This window comes from Talpa europaea (genome assembly GCF_964194135.1).
Source record: "Talpa europaea genome assembly, chromosome: 12".
Classification (NCBI taxonomy): domain Eukaryota; kingdom Metazoa; phylum Chordata; class Mammalia; order Eulipotyphla; family Talpidae; genus Talpa; species Talpa europaea.
This window is the reverse complement of record NC_140079.1, coordinates 84,632,133-84,657,988: the sequence shown is the minus strand read 5'-3', so window position 1 is coordinate 84,657,988 and position 25,856 is coordinate 84,632,133.

Genomic DNA, 25,856 nt, shown 5'->3' with positions numbered 1-25,856 from the left:
GAGGAGAGGAGCAGAAGAAAACATTTCAGAACTTTAGCACCTCATATTTATATATTTTAAAAAGAAACTGCTGGGTGTAGAGACCCTGAGAATTCACACAAGGTGTGTGCAAAAATGGCATCTGGGTGAGTGCAATGGAATCCAGAGGTGCTTCTGATTCTGATATGTTCTAGAACATTCTTTACCTCTCCTGGGCTAAAGAATTGGTCAGTACTATTAAGGGACACACCAAAAAGTAGAATTACAAATTCACAAGTCAAAATGCCATGTTCTATTTCTATTCTAGAGGACAATATTTTTTGTTTTTTTACTGAAAATAAGTGCTTTTGCCACAAATACATGTGTGAGCAAGCAAAATCTCCCAGTCGAGCAAGTTGACGGGTCTGTACGTGCGGCTGCCTTTACGGTAGGAGGAGCATCTTATTTAATTAGATAAGGATGAGATAAGTGAGAACAGGGGTGCAAGAAAGGTCTTTGCAAATTGCCTCTCCTGCTTAGACCTGCATCCTGTTATTTGGCTTTTAGCTACATTCACACCAGTCACAAGCCAACTGGGACTTCCGGAATGTGAGCCCAGAAAGAGCCACCATCGTTATTCTTATCCTGCCCGCCTGCACTGTGAAGAAAGAGTTCTCTGGAGATGAAGCGCATCCAGCTGGCCCGTCCTTAATACAGAGCATCCCCCAAGGCCAAGGCCAATGTCCATACTGAGATGACTCACAGCAGAGGGAAGGAAAAAAATTTCAGATGCTAAATATTGGGCTTCTGGAAGCTGGATGATCTGTCCTGGGTATGTTTAAGACAACTAGAGACTTGCAGGTGTAGGAAAACACACAGTAACCACAGAGGGGGGATAGGAAGACATCAAGGTCCAAAAGGTGAGGCTCCATGCCCATTTACATTTGGGGAGGGCGACTACAGCTGGTCTTTGTCACCCCCATTCCCTGGAAAATCCGAGGCTTGGCTTGTGGATTCTGTGCTTGACACCACATATTTTAATGGACATATCTCCGTTATGTGTACTGTTGGCATGAGTTTGCCATGCTTTGAGAACAGAGTGGGACCTCTGCTGCTGGGACACAAAGACCAAGGCAGAGAGAATTCTTCAAGGTGGGGGACAAACCTGACTCAAGAAGGCAGGTCCTGGATTCTAGGCTCTTACACTTCCACTTTGCAATTGAGGCATCTTAGGCCAGACTCTTTCCCTCCAAGCCTCCGTTGTCCAGAGAGGGAGTGGCCTGCATGGACACTGCCCTCACACCCCTGTCACTGGGAAACGGAGCTTCAGAGGCTTCACACCAGGTAACATTTGCATTTATTGACAAGGATGGCACATAAAGACCCAGACATGAAGGATGGCACATGAAGACCCCGACACATCCCTGCGTGTCAGTTTCTGCAGGAACAGCTGCCCACAAGCTCTTTCCCACAATGGGGGGTTTTGCCCTCATCCCCAGCCAGCTCATGCCAGTCCCAGGGGCCTTCTGTCTCCCACCATGGCGACAGTGAGGAAAGCTGCACCTACAGGGCCACCGTTGTACATTTTATGAGTACATTTCAGTTAACTCTGCTCTGCAGCAAGGCTGGTGGGTGAGACCATCCGTCCGTCCCACTCAGACATCCTGCTAACGGTGCCTCACATCTGTGCCTCACATGAGCTTCCTTTCTCAAAGAATTACAGAAAAGTAAAATACATTTGGCATTAAAACCTCACTGACCGTAATTTAATCTGGTTCTGATAAACACCAAGTCTCAATAGGATTTCTTGGTGCCTGAGCAGGATAATGATGAATATCAGTTACTGTTTGCACTGTCAATGTGCTGATCCGCTGACTCATAGACATTTCTGATGGAGAAAATTCTGTACCAAACACTCCTTATGATCTACGCCCTGTGCCAACCTTGAGAAGTTACACATACAGATGAAGATGGGGCTCCAGGCACCAAAACACCTGGCTAAGCGAAGCCGTACATTACCTTATTTGCTTGCCTTCATCCCTCCAAAGCTCGCTGCTGTATTCTCAGCAGATGACAATGTTTGCAGAACTACCACATGCCTTTACATGAGCTCAAGCAAGATCTTCAGACACACGTCTTCCTCCAGGAAGGCTTGGGATGCTTGAAAATCAGCAACCTGCTCCCAGACCCTCTGCCCTTGCATTTGACAAACTAACACAGATTTACTCCATCACGCCCTCATGGCTGGGCTCTGTCGAGCTGATATTTCAGAGGGATGCAGCAAAGTTTAAGAGAGGCCACATTAATCTCACAGAAAAAGGGGGCGTGATGCAATCCAAGACAGTCTTAATATCAGGAAGATGCAGGAAATTGTATTTTTATTATTCTTTGTAGATTGATGTTCTCCTTACCTATCGCACTCACACAGTATAAAAAGCAAGTGTAAAAGCATCTGTTTTGCACACATGAGCTCTTCTAAGCTGTGCTGAAGAGGTGATCATCATGCATACACATTTTATAGTGGCGTTTTCTTAAGAGCCAGAAGCACTTTCATTTAATATTAATAAAATAGATGTTTGGCTGAAAGTGGCTGGAAGCCACGGGGCTGTCACACGTTCATGAAGGTCCTGCTGGTGCATCTTCTAAGAGGTCAGCATCTCCCCACCCAGAGGCCCAGCCAGCTCCCCTACCCGTGAAGCCGAGGCAGGGTGCTGCCATCCTAGCCCCTCTCAAGCCCCAAATGAGGGCAAATTGGGGAAAGTAGGACTCTCATTCTAATCAGCCAAGGTCAGAAAGACAAAGATGTGCTGGGAATGGCACACACATTCTTCCTGCCAGTTCTCCCGCCATCAAGCCCGCCGCTGGAACAGCTGTGATTTTGATGGGATGGAGAAGTCACCATAAAACACTTGACTTGAGCACCAAAGGAAATCACAGGAAACTGTGCAGGGGGGGTGGAAAAGGATGGAGCTCCTCCACAGCCACACCCAGAATGCGTAGGTGCCTCTTTGCCACCTTGTTTCCGGGGCTGCGAGACAGCATTCTAATCCAACCATCAGCCCTGGCCCCTTCCCTCTCATCATCATAAAAAAGCAGCTGCTTGGGTAAATTTCCCCTTGGCAGCCTCTTGTTCAGACACATGTAAGATTTTTGAAGTGTGTGGGGATGTTTGCTCTATAATTCCCTGGAAAATCCGAGGCTTGGCATGTCCCAGACAACACCTCTTATAAATGAAAATGAAAACCCCACACCAGCAATGGAGAGCCAGGGCTGGCATCCTTGACTTCCTGGCAGACAAACGTCTTTATTAGGAATACCTCCCAGTGCAAGCCAGGGAAGGAAAGGGAGATAGGAGCCGCAAAGCTTACTACATGGAACCTGATGGATTTATTTGTCGGCAGGCAGCCTTGCCAGCAACGCAGGCACAGAGGCTGGGTGCTGTCTGGCTTCAAGGAATAAGATGCTGCAGCACTGATCAAAAGGGGGATTCCAGAGTACCCGTCATTTATCCTCAGCAGAGAAACATTTTAAAAACCTGGCATCCACCCGCCCTCCAGAAAGGGCCCTGGGGGTATGCAGAATTTGTAGATAGTTTGCTGTGTTCACAAGAAGCCATGTTGAAAGATTTTTTTCAGTCCAGGGTTGAATGCATCCCAATCTGCCTCTGCACAAGAATCACTAATCCACTGGAACACTACACCCCCTTCCCTGACAACCACCTGGATAACCCCATCTTGAGCAGACAAATTATAGGTCTGTTTGACCCTAACCAGAGTGCCTGATGCACAACAAGCTTTCAGTAATGCTTTTTGTGAATGATGGAATGAGAAAACTAATGGATTTAATGGATACAAAGATACCACAGTGCGCTCAGGGAGGATGCCTTGGGGTGTATGTAGGCTAACCTGCCTTGGAGATACCCTGACATGAGCCAGAGAGAACCAGGACAAATGTCACCCTGACCAGGATTCATGGCCACAGTTACAGGCCCGTGGGGAGCTGTAATATTTCTCAGGGCTGACTTTGCACCCCTGGCAGGACACCGCCTTGTCCCCTGGCTGCACCCAGACAGATAGAGTCATGAGCTGACAGGCGCTCTGGTGGCCAACTCTCCAATCAGCCTAAATGCCAGAGTTAACTCCACTCAGCCAGGGTGACCAACCCTGTGGTTTTATTCACTTATATAAGTATTTCCCTGCCTTCTCCCCACCCCTCTTATTTTTTTTAAAGATTTATTTATTTATACAAGAACTGGGGTACAGGTCAGAGGCTTGGGAGGGTGAGAGAATTCACCAGAGAGAGGGGAGCAGAGCAGGCAGGCAGACCAAAGTCACTGCTGAGGGGAGCAGTGGGCGAGACAGGTCTGCCGTGACATGTGGGTTTCTCCCTGGCGGGTCAGGGCTTGAACTTGTGCTGCAGAAGCTGCGTGCAGCTTTACAGTGCAGCATTCTACACGCTGTGCCACTGGGGAGGCCCACCCCTCTTATTTTTATGCTGAGTATGATGAGTAAATTCTGAAATTTTAAACTACTATGTGAGGTCACTGCGAGATGGAGTTGGCTCTTTGAAATCCTGACAGCTGTAAGCTCCCTTTGCCTCAGGAACTCATTGCCCCTCCAGGCCAGGGCGCTGGGCCCTTGTCCAGCATGGGCATGGGGCCTGCGAGGCTGAGAGCATCCCCCCAGCTCCCAGAGAGGAAGTGTCCACATGGCGCCAGAAAGCCCAGGGTGTTTTGAGGGGGTGGTGGGAAATTATGCTTGCTATCAAAAGGTAAGAATATTTCTCCAGCTGAATAATGGAATGGTCTTTAATAATCCATCAGTTTACATTAAATATGCCACAATGATATAAGTAAATGTAAAGAGAGAGAAAATGGACACTCTAGCTTTTGGGAAAGTCAATGCAGGCAGGAGAGGGCCTCCCTAGAAGCCAGCACCCCAATCCCACATGCACTGCACCAGCACCCACAACACCCAAGCCCCATCTTGAGCCTGTCCTGACTTCCCTCCCCAGCCACCACCCCCTACCTCCCTCCCATCTTAAACCAGTCAGGCTGACACCCCCAGTACCCCAAAGCATTAGATTTCTGTGACTGCTATACAAAGCGTCACAAACTGGATGGCTTAAGACAACAGAAGCTCAGTCTCTTACAGTTCAGAAACCCCAAATCAAGATGTCAGCAGGGCTGGTTCCTTTCGGAGGCTCTGAGGGAAAGGCTGTTCCCGGCCTACCCAGTCGTGGCGGCTCCTGGCTCCTAGATGGGTCATTCCCATATCGGCCCCCACGGCCGCCTGGCCTTCCCTCCGTGTGTCTCTGCATCCTCCTTTTCTCTTAGAAAGATAAGTGTCGTGGGATTTAAAGCCCATCCTAAACCCAGGGTGATCTCATCTCAAAATCTTTATCTAATTCCATCTGCAAAGACCCTGTTTCCACATGAAGCTCCATTCACATGTACCAGGCATTAGGTCTTGGACAAACCATTTTCAATCCGAGTCATGAACCAAAATTGTTGCTGACAAGGTTGCCAATAGTCCCAAGTTGATGAATCTGAGGTTGAACCTCCCTCCGCATCTCATCTGACCCATCAGCAGCACCCCTCTTTCCTGCAGCACCCCTCTTTCCTAGTACCCTTTCCAGGACCCCATTGTTCTGCGATTCTACTCCCCCCTCCACCTCTCCCACACGTTCTAGCTAGGGGATTGCGACTCCTTCCACCTTTGCTGTTCAGGTCAACATCATGGTGGCGGCTTTGACTCCTCGTCGCCCAAACAGCTAAACTGACTGCATGTCCTGGCGGCTCCGTCTTCAGGAAGGAGCCAGAGTCCGACCAGAACTCCCCATCCTCATCTGAATCACTTTCACCTCCCTCAGGCTCCCTCATGATCTCCCACCTCCCGACTGTGCTCCAATGCCCGGGCCCTGCCAGTTCTCAAACCCCCGCAGCATTCCCACCACAGGGCCTTTGCACCGGCTATTCCTGCTTCCTGGAATTGTCTTTCCCTCACCACCTCCAATCTTTACTCTGATGTCATCTCCTCAATAAGGACCACCTGACATTCACTGAAATCTACCAACTGCCTCTTGGCCCTCCCGGTCCTGTCTCTCCCCTCCATTTAAACATGGGCCTCCAGGGCAGGGACCTTGTATATTGAGCCCAAGGCCTAGAGTATAGGATGTATTCAGCAAGTGTGGGTTGAACAAACAAGTGGGGGTAGGGGATGCCATAAAAGCAAAACAGTTTAATAATGGAAACTATATAATACACCAAATGGTGTATATAATATTTATATATATTTATATATATGGTGTATATAATATTTATATATAGGTGTATATAATATTTATAATTTATATATAATATTTATATATTTATATATATGGCATATATAATATTTATATATAGCACCATGTAGAATGTGACCCAGCTGAAAATAAAAATATGACCCATTCACTTGAGTCTCCTCAGCTGAAAATAAAAATATGACCCATTCACTTGAGTCTCCTGTATACTGGTCCTCTCCTCAGTTCTCCACCCACTGTCCTTCATTTGCATGAATCATTCCTTTACTTGTCTTCAAAGTTTCTACAAAAGCACCTCTAGGTGTATATAGAACACATAGGTCTACACAATATATGATAGACATTCCCTTTCGTAGGTTTTAGGGACGTGTTAACGTACTTCAAAGCACTCACAGAGTTTTCTCCAAGTTATGGGTAACTTTTCATTTCCTTCCAGTCTTTTTCTGTATTTTTCAATGTTTTAATAATGAACATATATTACTTCTGCAATCAGAAAACAGTAAACCTGTGCCTGGAGACATCATTCTGGACTGTCTCATTGTGACACAGGGAGTCTGCTTGCTTGTGAGGCAAATCAATATTGTTTCTGCACTTAGGTCCCTCTATGCCTTACGCCCCAGAAAAGGTTCAGATTTGTTGAACACGAAGAGCAGCAGATATTACTTAAATGAATCTCGAAAATGACGAGCCCAGAGCGGGCTTCCAGATGAGCTGTCAGGAAGCAAGAGTCTTCAACATCCTGCTCCCCGAGATGAGCTTCCTCTCCCTGCCCCCGACCAGGTACAGTCTGGGCTCGGCTCCTGGCATCTGAATCCTGTTCTTTCCATGAGTTATAAAGCGACACCAGCCCTGGTGATCTGGGTTTTGTTACCATGACTTCTGCCTTTTATAATTAAAGACACCGACGGTCCTATGTTTTCAGTTCTTTGCTGCTGTTGGGGACATGCTCCCACTGAGGGTGGGGATTTGTGAGGTGATGATGTCAGGCCCTGGCGAGCAGTCTGGGAGCCCCAGCTGCCTTCCCATCAGCATGGAGCCTGGAGCGGGAAGACCATCTGCATTTGTTCTCCATGCTTTCCCTTTGCTTCATTCTTCTTTCCTAAAAGTGATCATGAGTTGAAGGTCATTTAGCTAAACTGCTGGGTCCTCCACGCCACCCTAGCTCTGCCTCTCAGAGCCAGTGCCCCAAGGCCACTCCCCAACTGCTTGGGGCCTCCATTTTCCCACCTGTGAAATGGAGACGAGAAAGGAACCTGACATGGAGACAGGAGGGAGAAAGCCTCGCGCAGGGTGGTGCCAGCTTAGAGCAAGCCCGCCACAGCTCGGGGAATCAGACATTCTATTTCTATTAGTTTAGCTGTTGCTCCTACATTTTTAACATGAAAGCTAGCCCTAACAAGCCTGAGGTTAATTAGTATCCCTGACAGTTTGCCCTGAAACGTCAGGATCTAGGACGTCTCTGTGCACCTTTCACCTTATGTGTCTGCCTTGCTTTTTCATAATGTGGAATAGTTTCGTGCTGTCTTGTTTCCTAAAATCTTTAACATTTGAATGTCTTTTGCTGCTACATTAAATATTTATTTGGCAGTGAAGAGATTTTTGGAAGCTCTCTGCGGGCTTCTCCTGAGATAGTGAGGCCCACGTTCTCATGGCCCATCACCCCTGACTGTACACACACATGCTCAAACACACACACTGAGATGCATACCTGCACATGCAGACACACGCACACTAACACCCAGCTACACACAGAAATGCCTCCAAACATGTACACACACCACACACACACCTACACACACGCACATACCGTTGGGCCTGTCCCCTGACATGCCTCTTCTTCTGGATCTCCTGGGTCTTTCTTGCCTGCCCTCAGCACTGGCCCATCCTGGGCCCAGCTCCTCAGCACCTTGCTGTCTCCCAGGACAATCACTGGCCCAACCGCCATATCAGGATCCCTGGGGGGTTCAGATTGGAGAATAGGGAGAGAGAACAATGCAATGCAGTGTGTTTGGGGCAGGACCCTGGAGCAGGAAAGGATGTTGGTCAGGAAGGGTGTGAGGCAAAGGACATCTGTCATGTAGCTAAAGGTATAGCCACACGTTACAAGTGACATCTGGCAACAGTGGACCTTGTGTCAGGCAATCCCCACAGGCTGCCCCCCACACACCAGGTGTAGTGGACTGTACCACCAGGTCTGTAAGTGCATACTATGACCTTGGCACAGCCAACAAGTCCTCCAACAATGCATCTCTCAGAAGGTACCCCTGTCTTCAAGTGACACTGACTGGATTGTCACCATTAAATCCCCAAGTGTCGTCATTGCCCTGTAAAGTGGGGACTATAGGCAGAGTGGGTGATGGGGATATGTCAGCTCTGTACTATTTTTGCAACTTTCTTTCTTTTTTTTTTTTTTAAAGATTTATTTACACAAAAACCGGGGTACAGACCAGATGTGCAGGAGGATGAGAGGACTCACCAGAGATAGAGTGGGGAACAGAACAGGCAGACTGATGAAATACACTGCTGAGGGGAGCAGCAGGCAAGACAGGAGAGGTCTGCCCCACCATGTGGTATTCTTGCCGGCCAACAGGGATCAAACCTGCGCTGCAGAGGCTGCGGACAGCCTCACAGTACGGCGCTCAACCGCCTGAGCCACCAGGGAGGCCCATATTTTTGCAGCTTTCTTATGAGTTTTGAATTAACTCAAAAGTTAAAAAAAAACCTTGGGAGTTTTTGAAAAATACATATTCCTGGGCCCCTGGCAGCTCTTAGGAATCAGAAGCTCTGGGCTGGGCTCCAGGTAGGACCCATTTCTAGATAATCACAATCTGGGTTATCTAACCAAAGTTAGATAAGACTCCAACAGATGAATGGGGTAGGGGAGGAGACAGAGCTTAACCCACAATATTCAGGCAAAATGATTCCTCCAGACCCCTGGCAGTCTCCCAGAGCACAAGTGCACGGTCTCAGGGTGGGACCACCCCAAACCACACAGGCCTGGCAGGGGGGCAGCCATAAGCAGCACCACTCCCAGCTGGCGTAAGGTGGTTGAAAGACCATCCTCGAGGCAGCCTCACCTTGGGAGCCCAGGAAAGTCCAGCAGCAGAGGAGAAGGGGGAGGGAGTGGCAGGAAAGAGGCCAGTGGGCTGCTAGCTCCAGGAAGCTACATTTTTAACAAGTCTCCTGGGGGTGCTTCCATTCTGTGAAATCTGAAAACCCCAGCTGCTCACCCACTGGGTCAACAAGGGTTTACTGCACTAGACCAGCACTGACCAGTAGAACTTTCTACCATGATAGAATGTTCCATATCTGTGCTGCCCAACCTAGTAGCCACTGTGGCTACTGAGGACTTGAAATGTGGCAGTGGTTTTACTGAGGACCTGCATTTTAATTTAACTTTAATATAAACAGCCTCATGTGGCCCATGGTTGATGAACCCCCACCTCCAACCCTGACTCCTCCGTCCCATCTCATTCTGTACACAGATTACACCTAACATCTCACCTGGACCTTTAGCACCCAGCCTCACTGGTGCTGCCCAGGGGACCTGGAGTATGGGCGAGGGCATGATCCCATGGGTCTGAGGACAAGGGCCCTTCCCAGACCACTGACAGCCTCCCACCCAGCAGAAGGAATCTGGGATATTGGCTTCCTCCTCTGCCCTCACCCCTCAGCAGACCACGATGTGCCCAGTCAGGGGGGCCACTTGTGAGCCAGGGGACACCCAGGCCCAAGGGATGAAGCTGCCTTGAATTTCCTCGGTGGGGCAGGGAGGACAGGCAGCATCATGTAGTCCTCACTTGTCCTCCCTGCGCGTAGCGATCAGTGATATATCGAGGTCCTGATTATTTCTGAAGGGTTCTTTTACGAGCTCTCCAATAAAGTTCTGAACTGATCATGCCTGTTTGGGGAAAGATAATGTCAGAGCGGGGCTGGGAGTTTGTCAGAAAAAATTCCAGCCGTGTGAGCATTTAAGGAACGAGATGAAGTCAGCGCTTGGAGACAATGAATTAGATGACTGGATATGTCACTGTAATAATGATGAATAATAAATGACCAAGAAACTGCTGTAACTCACAGAGCAGGAGAAGACACTTGTGAGGAAAATGGATGGCCTCATAGTGCTAGGGGAGAGACTGTCTCAGACGTGCCTTGATCTTTTGAAAAGAAACCTTTTAGAAGAGACTCTTTTCTGGGGACAGAGGGAAGCTCTTTTCAAAAGTGTGTAAGCTTCCACGAGACAAGGGATCGCTGGCGGGAATGGACTCCCCATCAGCCCTTCCATCTCCAGACCCTTTTACTGTACCCCACAAGCCCCTGCCAGTTGGAATTAGGGCAGAAGTGGGGACCCCTCTCCCACAAGCTATCCTTGCAGGCCCTTCTCTGCACATGGGGCCAGGCCCCATGACCGTGGCTCCTTGAGTGAGAAACACCACCAGCTGGAACAGGAGGACATCAGGGAGGGATTTTAAGGGTTTCACAAGCACAGGGCGCCCGCTGCATTTGTGAGGGTCTGGGGATTGCATTCTCAACCTCCATTCCGAGCAACCACCATAAAGGATGTGAGTCAGAAATAAAATGGGCCTCAGGTCTGTGGATCCATGTCGACCTTTAATCCTTTATTCACGGTCTTCAGGGAAGCATCACACAGCCTGCGTGGGAAGGCAGCGAAGGAGCTTGCTGCAGCCATGCCTTCCCTCCCGGACCCTTCCTGCCAGGTTGAAATGTGCTTGAGCCGCTCCTATTTCAAATCATCTTGGCCTCCCTTCTTCTCCCAGCTTGGCTGCTCCTGAGTCCCTATTATGGGAATCTGCCCCACCCCTACTCCATGCACCGGTGCCAGCGAAAGGGCACTTCCGATCACCCCAATGGGCTCGGCAGCATCCGGCATGCTCAGCCAGCACCTTCCTTGTGAAAGGCCTTTGTTTTTGCCTTGGCATCTGTGACCTCGCTCTCTCCTGGGCCTGAGATCTGTGCCTGGGTCATATTTTAAAGCTGCTGAATGACATCATGGAGAGGGTAAAGCCAGTGACAGAAAGTTGACTGTTACAGCACCTCTGGAAATGAGACATTCATGCAGGGCCACATGGGGAAGCACCAGGGTCAGGCAGAAGGAAAAGCAAGGGGCGCATAGACAGCTTTTGCGGTGTCCCTAGGGCCAGCCTAGGCCAGGCGAGAGAAACAGCTTAGGATTAGCTTGCTTGAGTAACGTCGGCAGACTCTGGGCCTGGAGGGTGGTCTCTAGTCATCTGGCATTGGGCCCTGGGTGATTTTAGAGCAGGGGAAATACTGGCTTGGTGGGCGAAAGGTGGATAAAGGCTGGAAATAAGGGCTCAGGATTGCTGGGAAGTTTGCAACATGATTTTCCTGTGCCAGTGAAAGCTGGACTACAGGGAAGATGTAAACAACTTTGTTAGTTTGGTCCCATGATTAATGGATGCCTCGTAGAGGAATACAGACTCTAAAGAAGCACAGAACAGTTCATGCCAAAATTTCAGGCTCCCTGGAACCTTCCTTGTTGTCTCTACATGCTGGGTCTCCTTGCACCAGGGACTCGCACACTAACTCCACACCAGGACCCAGGACAGATTTCTCTCTGGTGGGCACCAGCTCCATGCCCTGCCCCATGCCTTCCCCCTGAAGGGAGAGGCTGTGCACTGAGGGTGGGGAGCTCCCTAAGACACAGGCCTGCATCTTGATCCCAACTCAGTCACTGGCTTTTTATCATCTTGGCAGTTCCTTCTCCTTACCAAACCTCACTTTCCTCAGTTCTCCTTATTTCATTCTGGAGTTCCAGGCTTGTGTGCCAATGAACGCACAGCAGTTCTGCTTAAGCTCAACATGTTTTGCCCCAGAGGAGTTTTCATAGGAAAGCATAGCGTGGAGAGGCTGTGGGGCTGGACTGACCAGGTTCAGAGCAGCTGCAGGTTTGGTGGAGCCCTGGGTCTCGGAATCAGCTTCCCAGTGCTCTGGGCTGCTCTCCAGCCACCAGCATCTGCACCCCCTGCTGATACCAGCCAGGGTACCATCACCTCCCGGGAGTTGCCCTCACCTGGAGAGTGAAGGAGGGGGTGCATGTGTCAGAGCTTGCCCTGCTCTCTCAGGTGGAGGACTCTGGAGCGTGTGTGCTGCATTCCAGGACTACTCCAATAGGCTGACCTCCATTGCTTCATCCAGCCACAGCACAGAGCTCTGTTTTCCAGGCTGGGCAGCAGGATGGCCAGTGTGAGGTGTAGCTGATGGAGTATGGAGGGGACTTGGGGCAGCCTGGGGGTCTCTGAGACTCTCTTAGTGTTCACATTCATAGCTGCTGGATGAGCCAAGTCAGCCAGACTCCAGGGAAGGGGCTGGAGTAGATTGGACAAATTACTCCTAATGGTCGTAGCATAAACTACACTGAGACTATGATGGTCTGACTCACCATCTCCAGAGAACCCCAAGAACATACTGTATCTGCAATGAACAGTCAGAGCCGAGGCCACGCTGATGTATTGCTGGACAAGAGACAGTGAGGGGTAGTTAGTCTGAGTCCAGGCACAAGCCTCCCTGTAGGAAAACAGTAAGGGCCAGACCACAGGGGGTGCACAGGACCACCAGCGGGATCCACTGGGGGAAATCATGACCCACCAGAAGGTCTCAAGGCCACCAGACAACTCTCTGGGTGCACCAGGGGGTTCTCAGGACCACCTGGGACTCAGGACCTTGACAACATGTCTCCTGTGGACCGCCGTCCCCTCCATCTTAGTTTGCCAGAGTTGCTGAGACAAAATACCACAGATCAGAGGTTTGAGCAACAGAAACTGATTGTCTCAGTTTGGAGCCTGAGGTATGAAAGCAAGGTGTCAGCAGGGCCGCTTCCCACAAGGCCTCTTTTGCTGGCAGGTGGATGGCCACCTTCTCACTGTGCCCACACACAGCCTCTTCTCTGTGCTGCCACAGAGGGAGGGGCGGGAGGGGAGAGTGGGTGATGGCCAAGGAGGAGAGAATGGGGATGAGGATGGCGGGGGGGGGGGGAGTTCTGGTGTCTCTCTTCTTATAAGAACTGTAGTCCTATCAGATTAGAGTCCTACCCTTATGACTTCATACCCTGCCATTTAACTCAGCGTTCTCAGGCCTGGATATTTACCCTAAGAGAAATGAAATCATCCACACCATGACTAGTGCTTATGTCCAGAGCAACTTGATTCCTAATAGCCAAAAACTGGAAACAACCAAAATGTCCATCAGTGGGTAAATGGGTAAGGCAATTGTGGTATATCCTTCCAATGGAATACTACTCAGTGGTAAAAAGGAACAAACTGTTGATTTATAATAATGGGAATGACTGTCAAAATCATAATACTGAGGGAAATAAATTGGATCAAAAACTGTATAAATGACTTCATTTATATAACATTCTAGAAAACAAATAAAAAACTCATCAAACAAATAAAAAGCTGATCAAGGAATAGTTGGTGGAAAGAAAAATACAAAGGGGTACAAGGAAACTTTGGAGGATGATGGAAATTTTTACCTTGAGTGCTGTGTGTGTGTGCGTGCGTGTGTAAACTGATTTAATTGTATGCTTAACTAAGTGCAGTTCAGCATACATCAATTATACTTGAATAAAAATTTTTATAAAATCAACTCAAGGAACTGGAATAAAACATTCTGCAAAGAGACTCACCTTCACACTGGCCCTTCATTTCCACAAATTTTAACCCAACATCTAATTTTAAATAGAAAAAAAAAAAGAGGGGGAAACAGACATCAAAGTGAGACACCACTTTGAAAGGTGTTGAAAATATATTAAACACTGAGATGTTGCCATAATAAATTAAACAAATAACTCCCGACCTGTCAAGTCAAATACTAAAAAATATTTAAAATTAGCAATACAGAGAAAACCCATCATTGAGCAAGTAATTTTAAACAAATACATCCTAGTATGTTCAAAAAAATGCCTTTTTAAATATCAATTTTATTTTCATCACAGAAGCTTTATTTCCAAGTTTTCTTAAAGGGGTTTTCTATTGTACTATTTTTAAAGTACAAGTGAAGATGAACAAGTCCATTTTTAAATAACGATGTTATTCTGTTCCCACAGGCACAGATTTAGAAGTTAGCCCATCCTAAGGTTTATTCCTGTGTTTTGGTTGTTTTGAGGTCTTACACAAGTCCTGTGCCTGGCAAAGCCTCAGTTTCCACATTTGCATCACAGAGGTCAGGCTCCAGGTAGCTCAACACACAGCACTTACTACAGAGACTGAACATGGATTTCCTCCCTAGCCTGTGGTAGCTGATAATTATTCGATTTTACACTCAATTAGTCCTAAAACTGCTTTCTCCCCAAAGGAATTTCAAGGGAGAAAACTGAAATGTTCATTCCTTTCATTCAACTCTGAACATGATCGTGGAATGACCTGGACACTTCTGGCTGTGTAGCAAAACGTTCTTAAAATAACCCCACTTCCCTCCCTTGCCCGGCAGTTGAAACACAGCTTTTTGAAATATGAAGCCAGGTCCCTTTTATAGCCAGACATCCATCTTCAGACTCCTTGGCATATGGGTCCCTCCAAGTTACTTTATTATTTCCAAGAAACTGTAAGCAAGCTTTTTATATACCTTCTGTTGTCATAAGAGTGAGCACACATAAAGCATGTCAGCCAAGCATGAGAAAGGCATCCTTCATCTGTCTGTTTCCCCGAGACCGCGTTCTCTGGGCCAGGCCAGCAGGGGGTTTTGATAGGGCCCATGAACATGGCTTTTCCAATAAGGAAACCTGAAGAGCGTGGGGGTTCCTGCCTTGATCAATCAGCTCAGCCAGGCCTGAGGTGGACAGGAAGCTCCTCCCAGCCAATGGGGGTCTGGTGGCTGCCACCCAGGCAGGACTTGGATGACAGGGCCAGACCCCAGAACAGCCATGCTGGTCTCAGCCATCACTGCCTGGGAACGCTCCCTCCAGAGCATCTAGTTGGGGACTTCAGCACCTTGTGCAACCTCAAGGTCGCACCCCTGCCCTTTTCCTTTCTTATCTCCTTGTTCCAAAGAACAGGCCAGCTTCCAACCTACCTCCCTGAGCCTCAGTTTCTCAGTCATTAAAGTGGGATAGAAAATATGTCAGCGCGGGTTTTTAAATAAGGATCAAATCACACATTCGTGTTGAACATGCTTTGGAATTACCCAGAAATGAGTTGCTATTGACATTCTCCTTCCTCCTTTGTATCTGGGAGCCTCAAGCTCTGCTCGCCCAGCCCGGAGCACCACCGAGTGCAGATAAACAGTAAGTGTCGCGGAAAGTGTCCCCGCAGGAAAGTGTCCTCCAGGGAGCCCGCTCAACCCACTACTGCTGAGGAAATCATTTATCTATGCGAGGAGTGCCAGCATCGCCCCTACCGCAGGCATCTCCTGCTTCCTAAAGGAACATCTCCAAGTCCCCCCAAAGTTCTGAAAAGCAATTTTAGTACCATTAATTCTGGAAACAAACAAATGCAGCAAGAGAAGGAAGATGACGACCTAAATTAAAGGACAAGGCAGAGAGGAACCCCGGGGTGCTAGGACACCAGGTGCAGATGGTCAGGTGAGCTCACAGGGGGTGCAGAACCCACAGGAAAGGGGTGGGGTAGGGGTCCAGGCCTAAATACATGGGGTGGGGCCCCCTCAACCCCCAGTGCGGTGGGCCAGAGCAAAGAGTACAAAGAGTGGGGGAAGGGGTGAGGCTGGGGTGAGACTTGAGCAGAGTAGGGGACCCTGAAGCCCACCGGTAAGGAACAGGGGGAGGGCGGGTCAGCCCCAACAAATGGGGGCCACCCATAGGTGGAGGTAGACGCATGTGCGTCTTCCAGGATGACTGAGAGCCGACCAACGAAACAAGGGGAGGAACATCCCAGGCGAGGGGAGAGCGCATCCAAGTGTCACGTTTTGTCCCCCAAATTTCATGTTGAAGTCTTAAGCCCAGCACCCCAGAATGTGACCCTATTTGCAAATAAGGCCCTTGCTGACATTATTATTTAAGATGAGTGGTTTGTGGGGTCCCTAACCCAACATGACTGGGGTCCTCATGAAAAAGAGAAAAAGTGGAGGCAGCGATGCCTGGAGGAGTGACGGGAAGAGACACGGGAGGAGACAGTCACCTGCCAGCCTGGGCAGTGGCCTCCAGCAGCTGCTCGCAGCCTCAGCAACCAGCCTGCCCGCACCTTGGACTTCCAGCCTCCAGAACTGTGAGACAACAGATGTCAGTTGTTTAAGCGGCCCCCACCTGGGGTTTTGCCAAACTAGTGCAGGGTGTCACCTGCAAGTGCCGGGGTGGGGCTGTAGGCGACTGTGACGAAGGTGAAATGGGGAGCAGTGGCACATGAGGCTCCGGAGCCAGGGCTCCAAGTGCACAGGCAGGGGCTTGAGGTCCATCTTTGGTCTCTGGGAAGGCACGAAGCCTGGCAGGGAGGGACAGTGGTCCGCTTGGCGTTTAGAAACCCCCATCTGGCTGCTGAGGGGGAGGCCGCCATGGCCGCCTATGCAAGAGATGGTGTTCAAGGAGCAGAGGGGGACCTCAGGAGAATGGAAGGTTCTCAGTTGGACTCCAAGGGGTCAGTGGGGCCGGTGAGGTGTGTGACCATTTGCTCGGGCTCCATCACAAAGAACCACTGGTGCCCTAAGAACAAAAATGTATTCTCACAGTTCTAGAGGCTGGAAGTCTGAGTCCCAGGTGTGACAGGGTGGGGGTGTCCTGAGGCCTTTCCCCGTGGCATGCAGACTGCCGTCTTCTCCCTGTGTCCTCACAGGGCCTCCCCTTTGGGCAGGTAGTTGTCCTGATGTCCTCTCCTTATCAGGATGTCAGTCCTATCGGATCAGGGCCTACCTATATAACCGCATCTTAATTTTTTTTAACTCAAATATGCATGCACTGAACCCATATTAAAGGAGAGGTGGTTGGGAAAAGCATCTGTCCCCTTTGTCACAATTCCCTGTTGTTTCTACCGAGCTGGGTATATCCCACCTCACTCGTTTTCTATAATGATGTAACCCTAGAGTGGAGACTTCCTTGTGGATGGAAGTTCAGAATCTTCTTAGAAAGTGGTGGCTTCAGAGTGATGGTGCAGCCAATGGAGAATTTGTTTCATTTGAGGCATGCACAGAGACGGCTTCGTGTGGAGGGGCTGACAATAGCACTGACATCTGCATGAACCTGACGCACAATGTGTGCCTGGAATTGTAATCAGTTGTCGCCACAGGCCTTTGTAGTTCCTTCCAGAAAGATGGGGGTGGATGACTCCACATGGGTAGTGATTTGAAAATCTGTGTGTGCTTTCCAAACACACCACAACAGGGGTGGTGTGGGAAATTGTGGTCCAGCCAAACCAACCAGAGAAGAGCAGGGCCATCTCAAGCATGGCACTGGTGGGGAGCATAGAAGGTTCTGGAAGGTAGGCAGGCAGGTAGGCCTGGAATATACTGAACAAGAGCTCTCAATTCGATGTCCCTGGAGGTGGCATTCCCAGCTGGTTGTCGACCTCATTTTAATTTCCTTCCCTTTAAATACCCTACCTCCAAACATAGTCACATTCTGAGGTATTGGGAGTTAGGAGTCCAACATATGAATGGGACAGGGGACAGGATTCAGCCCTTTTTTCTGTTGCATTTGCCATTCACACCCATGGCACCCTGTGGCACATCGGAGGGAACCCAGCACAGGCCAGCTGCTCCCTGAGCCTGGCCCTCTTGAGGTGACTATTTTCTTGGGAATTTGTTATTGTTTGAGTTCAGCCCTCCCCAGCATGCTCAGAAATCTAATTTTATTCATTCAGGTGATATTTATGTTATCAAGCTAACTCTGCACTGGATGTGATTTTGTGGCAGGGTGAAATAGTTCTCTTTCTCAGTGGTGAACTGGCATGAACTAAGTACAAAAAAAGGTGATAAATAAACCACAATGCCAGTTTAGTGATTTGCCCTGAGACAGACATCTGTCAGCTGTGCAGGTGGGCAGGCAGTACCTCCTCTATCTGGCTGACCTCAAGGAGAGCAAAATGACCACTTCTTGTCAGCCACTTTGGTTGGACAAAGTATCTTGCAGATTGATTGTACTTTCTTGGCCAGGAGGCAGGCCACCTAGAGAATTGTGATGTCCCAAAATTCACTTGACTGGCCTGGAATCCTACAAGGAGAGTGAGATAAAGTAGGGTGGGGGCCTGGCTTAGGCAGTCTGGCCCCCTCCCCTGCCCTGGGATCAGCCCTGACAAGACAGCTTCAATGCCTGAGCCAGGACACCCCCTTCCAACCCCAGCTGGACGGCTCTGCCCACAACTATCTCCAGGCCTTGGCTCACCAGGCCCCTTCTTTCTGCATGTCTTTCTGCAAACAAGGTATGATTCAATTGGCCATGTTTCCACTGACCAAAATGGCAAGCCCATGCCAGGCTGCCTCCTGCCCCCAAGCCCTGAAGTACAGGCGTTCTGGATCTTTCCAAATCCTCTTGCTTTACACTTACTCACAAATTCTGGATCCCACTGGAGGTAAATCCCAGCCAGGGCAGAGATGTGACTTCTCTGTATAGCATCACTTTCAGAAGCAGATCTCAGGAAAGCTAACAAAGTCCTGACAGCAGGACCCTCTTGGAGAGATGGAAGAGGTTGGGAGCCATATAGTGTTCTAGGGAGAGAGAGAACCCAGGTTGGAATCAACCAACATGACTAGTAAATTACCTTCAGGAAACACAGAAGAATCATGGGATGCCCCTGGAAGGTAGGTTGACCTGATGAGCCAGAGAAAGAAAGTTTTCAACATATGAACCTGGGTGTGTGGTGGGACCTGGGGCATGAGCTCTGCCTCTGCAGTGAGGAATACCCGCTGTCCCGCAGCCCTGCCCCAGACCACCCTTCCTGGGTACCCGCTTGCCTCCCGCAGCCATGTCTTTCCTTGAAGGGTTATTGGTTATCTCTCAATAACCACTTCCTGTTCCTTTCCATTTTTAAGCTTTACAAATGAACTTTGAACATTGCTTTTAAAAGTTAAATCATGAATTTGTGTGCCACCCCCTTAAAACCAAAATAATCTATTTTTGCAAATGACAGCAACATCAGACGTCTTCCCTTAGTCATCTGTCTTTCTGACTGACACATTTTTAGGGACAGGCAGTTGCAGTGCTTAATTTATGTCTGTGTATTGTAACGAGCTTTGTGGGTTCCCTTTGAGCCAGGAGTTACAGATGGCTGGGTGTCTCCCTCCTCTACTTGCCTCGGTCGCCTCACCTGGGGAAGAGTTCCCCTCAATCCTGACCTTTGTTTTGCATCTGTCAGTGCCTCCCTTCTCTCCTCCCCTATGTAACCTGGGCTCCATATGGGACCGTTTCAGGTGCCAAATCCCCACACATGGGTGGACACTGTGAGAGTGGCTGTAGCCAGGACCTTGTTGATGCATGAACTGGGAAGTCTGGATGCCACAAGTACCTCACCCCACACCTCCTCCTCTGAGGGCTGCTTCCTCTGCTCCATACCCCCAGGCCCAGTTGGAATCCCTAACCCTACACCTTGGTATACAATGCCCGCTGCTCCCTCTATGGGCGTGCCACCTCGCTGAGCAGATCGTAGGAGCTCATGCATGATTCATAGGCCGCTCTTGGCCTGGGAGTAAGCACCCAGGGAGAGAATCATGAGGCCCACAGAAGCACTCTGGTTCAGGGAACATTCTTTCATTGATGCACATCTGTGCTGCCTGGAAGTGCATTAAAGGAAATCAGATGAGCTGCTACTTCTAAAATAGCTTTTGAATGTGCAAAGTGCCCAGGGAATGTGGGGAATGGTGTACAGCTGCTAGGTGCTGGGCTCCTGGGGCTTCATTCAGCTTAGTCCTTGAAGCACAAACACCACGAGCCCTATAGCAGCCCTCCAGGTCGCCTGGGGAGGATGGAGGCCTGTCCAGGCAAAGGCAGGGCCACCGAGACTCCCAAACCCAGCCTGCACTCCCTCACCGAGCTCTGCTCTTTCAGTTCTTAACCATTTCAAAAACAAGAATGACTCTGCCATCCTAGCCTAACAAGGAGAACCCCTAAAGCCTTCATTAGGGCCACAGACTCAGGCAAAGCAGCCAAGAGTCCCTACATCCTGGCTCAGAGGCAGGAAGCCACTGCACTGGAAGTCAGACTCTGCCTCTTGCTCGCTGTGGGATCTCGGAAGCTCCCTTCTTGCTGGGTTTTAGTTTCCTCCTTGGGACTCTGAAAGCTCTTATGTCCCTAATGTTCCCTGTGAGCTTCTGCAACCAGGATGTTGGCTGCTTTCTGCGGTGCCAGCCACCACCCCTACTCATCCCAGGGCACACACTGCCACCCTGCCTTTCTTTGTCCACTCTGTACTGCAGATAGCCGCGTCCCAGGCCCGCTAGTACTCTGGCTTCTGGGTGGTTTGGGCAGGGGAGACGCCGACTGCGGGGCATGGAAGATGCTCAGCATCTCCAATCATCAGGGAAATGCAGTCAAAACCATAAGATACTACCTGATAACCATTGGGATGGCTGCTATTAACAGGGAGGAGGAGGGAAAGAGAGAGAAATGAGGGAGAAGGGAGGGAGGGAGGGAGGGAGGGAGGGAGGGAGGGGTGCCACAGGCCTGGGGGTATTCCCTGTCCTAACAGACCCAAACACCAAGGTCTGAACCTTATCGGGGCCCAAAGGAAGTTCCCTACTCCCCTTATTCCAAGCCCAAGGTGCAGTTTGAGCTCCCCTCCTCTGCTTTCAGTTTGGTTCTGCTTTGGCTTCTGCCTCCCAGTGGGAGAGCATGCCGGGCAGCAATCCCTAGCACAGTTGGGGGGTGGGTGACATGTGGGCTGGGATGCTGCGCTCATGAACTAGAGACCACCTCTAACTGCAGTCTGGGCAGGGGCCTCAGGACAGTCGCCACCCATCCCTTGGGGACGTCACTTCCCTCCTCGGCCAGCCATGGATGTGGACAGCAGGCCCCAGCCCTCCACGCAGGCCCTAGCACAAGTCTCGGTCACAGACTCCTCTTACCACATAGATGCGGAGGAAGTGAGGCAAAGAGCAGAACCGAGGGCCCTAATCCCCTCTCTGTATCAAACTGTGTTTTTATTCTTTGAGCAATAGGATTACAAATTGCCTTGAGACAGAAGCCACATACCCTTTGAAATGCAAGTCCTAACCTTGCTTAGCTACAGCACACACTGTTTTCTGCCCAGGAAAAATGGCAGGGGTGGGGTGGGGGTCAGTGTGGGGCGGAAAGCAGTGAGGTGGACCCCGGTGGACCACGACCAACAGGAATGAGCCTCAGAGGCTTGGGCACCTCACATCACTTTCATTCCAGAGAACCTCCCGCTACCAGCCTACACCATTCATCAAGCCCAGAGCAAAATTAGAAGGGGGTCTATTCTGTCCCCTACTCTGGATAGTCTAACAGTGAGAATTCAGGGTCACTCCATTTTGTAGGGAAATCTAACTTATTTGGCAACTCTGGCCTCCAAGGAATTCTCACTGACCCAACGTGTCTGAATCTTCAAATTTAGTTCTATTTCTTCCCCTCCCCCCGCCCCACGTGGGGTCCATAGTGACCCATTTTCCCACCTTCGGGATGCTTTTTAACAAATGATATCCAGGCAAAAGTTCCTCTGGGCCAGAAACACTCCCCCTCAGAAATGCAAGCCTAGCTTCCAGGTCAGGGACACCCCCAGTGTGGAATCTTGCAGACTCCCATCTACCTGGGCTCTGCATGGCCACCCTACTCCTATGGCCTGTGTCCCTAAGGAGCCTCATGTCCCTCTAACAGGAGGGACCTTGTGGTCTCCAAGGTAATTCAGCTATCACTGTCTAGGACACCCGAAGGACGGGGCATGGGCATCTGTCACCTGAGTCCTCTCTCCACCCAGAAGGGACCCCATGATCTGGACAAATGGGGTACCTCTTAAGGTCAGGCTAAAAACGACTTTGCAGCCCTTAACTTCATGAAGCTTTGAGACCTCCTTGGTTGAATGAATTTTTGTGAAAATCTGGTCCTCCAATTCTGTGCCTCCTCCTAAAAATAGTCATCCCATCTCAGGGTGTTTTTCACAGTGTCGCCCCTATGACACCAGTGGTATTCTAAGCTTCTGAATTCCTTTAGTAACATGACATTCAACAGTTAGCTGGTATGTGTGGCTCCTACCACCCTGCCTGGCACCAAGTAAGCTCTCAAAAGAAACTTCTTGGTTGACAAAAGTGAAATAAGGTATGGTGTTCCCTGGGCAATTATGCCAATGCAATGCCAGCACCAACCACTGAATCAGCACAGATTTCGAGGGTTAAAGCCACAATACTCATGCAAACTGCTCTCACTTCAGACACCAGCTTCAAGAGTAAGTGTCCCTAAGCCACTTGTGATTCTGAGAAACTGGCCACAAATCAGGTGGGTTTGCACCTGATTGTTTGTTCCCATGAGCTTCAGAATTTCCTAGTATGACTCACAGAGCTCAGGTAAGTGCTGTACTGACGGCTACAGTGTTATTACAAAGGATACGTGGCTGGGCCAAAGGAAGAGACTCATAGAGCAAGATCTGAGAGTGTCTCACACGCACAGCTTCTGTGCCTGCTCCCCTTGGAATCTGGGCATGTCACCCTCCAGCACATCTGGTGTTCACCAACCAGAAAGCTGCACCCACCTCAGGGGCCACAGTTTATATTGGGGTTTCATCACAGGCATGATTGGCTGAGTCACTGCCCACGTGATTGAATTCAATCTCCAGCCTCCTCTCCTCCCTGAAGGCAGGGCTGTGCCTTAGTTGGGTTGGTCAGGCTGCTATAATAAAATACTATATAATGCATGACTTGGAGAATAAACACTGATGTCTCATAAGTCCTGGAAGCTGGGAAGTCCTGTAGCCATCTTTTCATTGTGTCCTCACATGGCCAAAAGGCAAGGGAGCTCCATGGGGTCCCTTTTATAAAGGAGATAATCCCATTCATGTGGGCTCAACCCTCATGGCCTAATCACCTCCCAAAGACCCCACCTCCTAGTTCTGTTGCCTTGGGTAGGGGGGTAGGATTTCAACATATCAATTTGAATGGGACATGAACATTGAGATCTATCAATAGCAGGTTGATATCACCTGGTTCAAGGCTCCAAACCCGTAAGTATATGGTTGGCCTTTCTGTTATGCCAGCCCCTGAGGTTTGCCTCTCACTAACATAAATTCAGGTGTGGTCCAAGGAGACCTTACTACCACTTGGGAAATTCCAAGGATTTAGAAGCTCCTTCCAGGAACCAGGGGCAGAGGCCATTCAACTTTATTTCTACACATCAGTTCAAATCTTGGTCATTATTTTAATAGGAAGTGTCACTGGACACAACCTGAGTTCTCAAATTCTGATGATCATTACCCAATTTAATCTCCAGGTCCCATGCAACATCATCCTCAAAGTAACACAACACTTTGATGAAAAGTATCAAAAGAAAAAAAAAAGGATCAAAAGATACTCTCACCAACACACTACAGTCGGGGGGGAGGAGAAGAGGGATTAGGGTCAGAAAAAGGGGGTGGGAATTGTATGGGGAATATAACCAAAATGAAAATGCATACATTATGCAAAAATGAAAAATGATATAAGAATTATATAAAATAAAATAATTTATTAAAAAATAAAATAAAGAAATATTAAAAGCAATCCCAAGGGAGTTAAAAAAAAAAAAAGATACTCTGACCTATGTTTCTGGCTCCCAAAGAATATTACACCTCGGTGCTTCTTAATACACCTGTCCCCATTTCCTCTCGTTTTGTGTCCCTCATCCCCTACAGCTGCCAGACTCCTCTCTCTACTCCTTAAGCTCAAATCCTCCAAGAACTCTGCCCTGATCTGGGCCCAGTAGCTCTAGACTTTCTCTCCTCCCCCAAGGAATAAGCTGCACCACCAGCCACACCTCCCATTTCATGAATGAAAAGAAGTTTTCCCAAACTTGATGGTTAATTTTCTGTGTTGACACTGTTCAGGTGTGTCTGTGGGGGTGTTTCTGGGAAGTTAGCATTTGATTCAGTGGATTTAGTAAAATAGATTGCCTTGCTCAAAATGGATGCTCATACCCAGTCTCCTGAAGCTTGAATAGAACAAAGGCAGAGGAAAGAGAAATTCACCACTTTTTCTTGCCTCACTGCTTGAACTGAGACGTTTCATTTCATCTCATCTTCCAGGCACAAAATTTCCTGGGCTTCCAGTATGCTGACAGCAAACCGTGGAATTTCTCAGCCTCCATAATCACATGAGCCCATTCCTTATAATAAATCCCCTGATACATACATGCAATATGTCATGCACACATGTGTGTAAACCTACATGCATATACAGATAAATGCACAGATATAACAGGATATCCTATTATAGGATATGTATGTGTGTGTATCCTATTTCATACATATGCATCCTATTGGTTCTGTTTCTCTGCAGACCTTGACAAAAGACAAGAAGATGTTTGGTGTTCTCTGCTATGTCATTCTGCCACCTGGTCGATTACAGCAGAGCAATTCATGTTGGCACAGGTATCTGAAAGTGGAGGTGAGAAGATAGCTAATCTCATTTAATGTGATCTTTACAGCATCCAGGGATGATTCATAAAAAAAACGCTGTCTTGCACTGCTAGGGAGGAAATAATTGCAGCATGACTGTGACCTTCTCAAGCCCCACAACCTGTAGGTGACAGGGCCCACCGCCAGCATCGGGGTCCTGACCCTGAGAACCAGGAGTTTCCAGACCCATGCTGAGACTTCACATGTGAAACCCCGACCCAGAAACACTGCAGGATCTTCAATGATTCAAATAAAGATGGAGCCAGACTTAAACTCCATTTACCAAAATGGACATTGCTGAGAATTTTTTCAGTGTGAATTTTAAAGTTTGAACGTGAGGGGCTTCTGGTGAACACTCAGTTAATCAGAGCCCCACCCCGGTTCCTCAAGTCCTCTGATTTCAGGAGTGCTCTGTTCAAATCTCTATTTCTAACTAACTCTGTCTCTGGATTTCTAAGCAATCCAGATACTCACTATTTGGAATGAAGAGGATGATCTATATGTCTGCCTGGCCTCATTAGCAACTGCAGTCTGTCTCCGTTTGGAGAAGCTTCTACACATTCCGGGTCATTATCCTTCACAACTCACCTCACCCACAAATACATGCAGTGGAGGTGCCCTTTCCTGCCTGGAGGCCTCCCCACAAAGTCCCCCCATACATTTTTTTACAACACTTTCCTGCCTTTGAAAAGGGTCAGCGCACAGCTCCTGCCTGGGAAGCAGCACACAGCTCTCACTGGGGAGGCCTAACAAGTTCACATCCAATCTCTATAACCCACTGGGTAATCTTAACACGTCGTTGGACTTGCTAGGCTGTTTCTCTGCCCACAAATTGGGGGCAAAGGGGACTCCCATGCCAGCCCTTCCCGGAGGCTGCGAGGAGAACACATTTCTGACAATGTGAAGGGGCTACCTGGCAGCAGAGGGGGCCTCTGGACACCCTTCTCCTTGAGACAGACCCCCCCCAGCCCCCAGGATGTGCCTTTAATAGCTCCTGGGGTGGGGGAGGGTGGTGAGCTGCCACCAGGTGGTATCAGCTCAGGCTGGTGGAGACAGAAGAACTCTACTCCCCTCACCTCGCTGTGG